At 51.4% G+C, this 4,555-nt stretch overlaps 1 protein-coding gene across 6 annotated transcripts in view; it reads left to right on the forward strand.

The window, feature by feature from the left end:
• The window catches only part of ARSG (arylsulfatase G), a 154,044-nt gene that overhangs the window by 35,175 nt on the left and 114,314 nt on the right, over nucleotides 1–4,555 (forward strand). Inside the window, exon 1 of one of the 6 annotated variants that reach the window (XM_017863481.1) lies at nucleotides 53–130. The exons of the other annotated variants lie outside the window; for them this stretch is intronic. The gene's annotated coding sequence lies outside the window, so the exon portion shown is untranslated. Of the gene's footprint in view, nucleotides 1–52; nucleotides 131–4,555 lie in introns of those variants that run through there. 6 annotated transcript variants of the gene reach the window in all.

The following is a 4,555-nucleotide window of genomic DNA, read 5'->3' on the forward strand; positions in this document are numbered from 1 at the left end:
CCATGTGCTGCGAGCGCCGAGCGCAGCCAAGGAGGGGGCCTGCCTGGCGCGCGCGCGCCGGCCCACGTGGACCTGGGCCGCGCCGGGCGCGCGCCCGCCCGCCTGCCTCCTGGGCTGGGGGTCACGGAAGGTAACCGCGTCGCGGTCCGGGGCCAGGCCGACCCCGCCAGCGCCTCCGGGGTCCTTGGCACAACGCCCCGATCTCCCAACCCAGGCGCGCCTCTGCGCGCGTGACCCGCCCAGACCCTGGAGCTTTGGTGCAACGCTAGTGGGAGCGCGAGTGTGCAGGGGTGGTGGGGGCGCCTGCACCCTGTCTCGGAGCACCTTGGCCAGGCGCGCGCGCGCGCGGGTCCCCGTCCCCACCCCCGGGCGCCTTCCCGGCGCGCCCACCGCCCAGTCCCGCCCGCACCCTGAGGATTTAGGGATTTAGCGGGGAGGGGGAACGCGCGCGCCGGGGCTGATAACGCGCGCGCCGGGGCTGATTCCGCGCGGCGCTCGCAGCTGCGGCGGCTCCGCGCCCGCCCCGGGCAGAACAGGTTCCTTCCAGTTTGGGTGTGAGCTGCGCGCGCGGCGCCTGAGTTCCTCCTGCAGCGCCCACTTCCCTCAGTTTCGTCAACTCGCGCACCCCCACAGTTCCCCTTCCGGCGGTGGGGAGGGAGTGCCGCAGTGGGCCCCAGGGAGCGAGCGGCCGGGCCGCTGCGGGTGCCTTGCTTCCCCCACTTTGCTGCACCGGCAGCAGCAGCAGCAGTAGCAGCAACAGCATCCGCGTTGCGCGAAAGGAATGTGAGCCGCCGGGCTGAGTCAGCATCCCCGGCCCAGGGCGCGCGCGCACCCTCCAGGCAGAGGCGGCGTCGGCACAGGTGCATGGCTCCCATACCCACGGGGAGCCCTCTGTAGGGGACCTGAAGGTTTAGACAGTCCGTGCCCCTCATCCCGTAGTCCCCGACCCCAAGGTCACTGTGAACTAAGCGGATGATGCTCGCGAAACCCCAGTTACGAGCTCCTCATGGGGACAAAGCATGTGTCAGATCCTAGACATTTCAGAGCCTGCGGGGGCGCAAACTTAGCTTCTCGGTCTCTACCTCACATCCCGAGGGCAAATTTGGAAACTGCTCGGAAGTGAAAGCCATGTTATTTGCATTCCTCTGCAGACTTTGGCTCCGGCTGCTGCCTTCATTGGGGTTCGGAGAATGTGGTTCTGATGTCAGAAACTCAAGAGAGCCTAGTTTGGGAGTGCGTGCACGGAGGGTCGCCACCGGGAGGAGTCGGCGATCTGAATTTTAATAAAAGCCTTCCTTGCTCGCTGATTTCTCTCACCATTTTGGGATAGGCTCTCCTGAGTTAAATGCCATCGTTTGCTGTTGACAAGTTCTGGTTGTGTAAGTGGGGAGAAGATTCGTTGGTATAGGGTGCCCTGTATGGCCCTTCCTGTACAGCCAGGGGGCCGCTGAGTAGCTTTGCAACCTTGTAGACGTAATTTAACCTCGTAGAGCGTTAATTTCTCCAGATCTGTAAAATGGGAATGGAGGTGGTATTCCCAGAATTGGAGGGTTTAATGTATGGTACTTGTAAAGTACGGATCGCAGTGACTGGCATTTGGTAAGGCCTCAGTACCCATTAGCTCTTGATGCTGTTACGATTTATGCTTTACCAAGGCCAATTAATTGCTAACTCCAACACACTCCCTGTGAGAGCCTTTTCTGAGTTGTTCTTCAAAGGATCCACATATAATGATGTTTAGAAACTGATTTGAACACTTCATGCTAATACAGTGCTGCCTGTAAGATAATCTTTGATATTTAGGATCTTACACTTTAATATTTAGGCCCCCCCCAAAAAAAGAAAAAAAAATATTTAGGCCCTGTTACTGTATGTATGGAAATGTCGTGTGTAATATGACAGCATATTCTGTATGTCTTAGGAACCTAAAGTTGCAGCCTGCCATTATATACCTGAGTGACTCGAAGCAAGTCACATAGTCTGCGTACTTCAGTCTCTTGATATAAAAAATTACACAAATTATGCCTAAAGCCTCAGGAGTGAATGAATGATTGGAAAAATTACATCTGAATGTTTGAGCAAGTGAAACCTGGCTTTTGGGGAGCATGATTCTAATAATAATAATAATAATAATAGATTTTTCTTACTAGTAATGTATTACTATTCTTCTATTTTATTAATATTAATCTTTTTTTAATGTTTGCTTTGTCCTCAACACTGTATTAAGTGCCATACATGTAATTCAATTTTAACCCCATCAGTAACCTTCTGTAGTTGACACTCATTATTCCCGTTTTACAGATGAGGAAAGCTGAGGCACTGAGCACTGGAGGGATTGACCTAAGGTTACACCATGTTTATAGATACACACTAGCACTTTTTACAAGTAGAGCTCATCCAAACATGACATTTGCCATCTGTGTTTGAATAATGGAGAGGTGGCTGGAAACCCCACCTAAGCACAGCCTTGCTAGTCACAAAAAAGTCACGCAACATGACTTTTGCCCACCCTAGTTAGAGGCTGGCTTCACCTTGTTCCCTCAATCCTAGTGAGACCAAGCGTGAAAACCCCTGCTTTTTTAACTTCTCCAGAGAAAGCACTGCATTGCCATGCTAATCAACACCCCCTCGCCCCCAAACAAAACTAACTCTGTTTCGTTCTAAATAAGAACAAAAGAACCTTTGGAGTCTGGAGTACAGGACCAGAAAAATCAGGAAATCAAGTGACGGGCTCAGCTCCCCTCGTAGCCTCTCCCGTTGTGTCTGCCGGATCCCAAGTGGCAGGCAGAGCCCCTTCTTGGCTTTCCTTTACAGTGGGCAAGGCCATCATGATGCCCTTAAGAAGTCCCCCAACATCTTCTTGGGGAAAATATTGGCTCTTCAGAGCTGTCCCCAAGGCTCCCTCTTCTAGCCCTCTTGCAGGGTCATTTGCATGAGAACAGATTCCTTTGTGTAAAGTTGGCCTGCCTGTTCTCTGTCCACGTTTATAGTCCTTCAAGTCTTCGTGTTGGGTTGCTAGGCAGATATGACCCTGGCTTGCAAATAAGCTCACTGCATTTACCAGCCTGTGAGAACTTCAACTTGGTTAAGTAGACGGAAAGGAATCTGGTCTGGAGCTCTGGGAAGAGGGTCCCGCAAGCCTGCTTTTGGGGGCTGATTCTTCAGGGCAGCCATCAAAGAGGGAGAGTGTGTGAAGGGGGCTTCCATGGGAAGCTTCGATGGCTCAGCCACCCTTCCATTCTTCCTCTTCTAGTCTCTGTTCCTCCCACCATGCTCCCACCCAAGGGCCTGTGTTCTGGGCGAGTGACTTGTATGCCACTGAAGCAATTTCTTGGTTTAAAACTTTAGTATCTGCTTCTCCAGTTGGCCAGGAACTTCACACACTCCGCCATGTAGCAACAGTGAACTGATGGTCCAGGTAGTTCTGCTAGGTTTATTTTCTGATTTGGGGTTCTCCCCTGCAGCACCCCCCAAAAAAATTTCACAGTTTGTAGGAAGGCAGGGCCCTTCAAACTGGGAAACACACACTTCTGGGGGAATTTAAAGATTTGCCAAGGGGTTCTGAGGCACAGATAGTGATGACGACAATAATAATACCACAGAGTTGTGTGCAAGGCTTAGTACGCTTGCTAAGTTAACTGAATTAACACGTGCAAGGGGCTTAGCACTGGGATTGGCTCATGGTCAGGTTCCCTAACTCTTGTCTGCGACTCTTTCAACCTGTGATTCCTGGGGGATTGAGGAGGATGGTGATCAGGGAAGCCTTCAACTGGCAGAGAGGACCTTGGGAGGACTGGCAGAGGGTGCTGAGCCAGGGGAGAGGTGAACAGCATGAGAGGAAGGTAGGAGGTAGGTGAGGCCATTCTGTATTTGGGGACAGTGAGGTCATCTTCCCACTCATGTGTGTGGGGGCGGGCGATGATTGATTTCTGTCCTGCCCGTTACCATTTGGTGCAGTATCGATGTATTGCTGGTGTCTGGCATTAACTCTGGAGTAACTTTTACTTGATTAGTACTGAATTTCATTCCTAGGCTTCTCAGTCTTCATAGTTGACTGCTCCTGTAGTTTTGCCATCTATTACTGCTTAAAATTAAAAAAAAAAAAAAAATAGAGAACATAGCCTCCGGGAGGTTTCTATAAATTATCTCAAAGCTGTTGCAAAAGTCCTAAAAAACAAACCCAGGCTGAGTGTGATAATCCTAGTGCTTTTGGCGTGAAGGCAGGAGGACTGCTTGAAGGCAGATTGAGACCAGCCTGGGCAATATGGCAAGACACCATATCTAAAACAATTTTTTTTTTTTTTTTTTTTTTTTTTTTTTTTTTTTTTTGAGATGGAGTCTTCCTCTGTTGCCCAGGCTGGAGTGCAGAGGCGTGATCTTGGCTTACTGCAACCTCTACCTCCCGGGTTCAAGCGATTCTCCTGCCCCAGCCTCCCAAGTAGCTGGGACTATAGGTGTGCACCACCATGCCTGGCTAATTTTTGTACTTTTAGTAGACAGGGTTTCACCATGTTGGCCAGGCTGGTCTCGATTTCTTGACCTCGTGATCCGCCTG

The sequence above is a fragment of the Rhinopithecus bieti genome, unplaced genomic scaffold (genome assembly GCF_001698545.2).
Source record: "Rhinopithecus bieti isolate Rb0 unplaced genomic scaffold, ASM169854v2 scaffold_2349, whole genome shotgun sequence".
Lineage (NCBI taxonomy): Eukaryota > Metazoa > Chordata > Mammalia > Primates > Cercopithecidae > Rhinopithecus > Rhinopithecus bieti.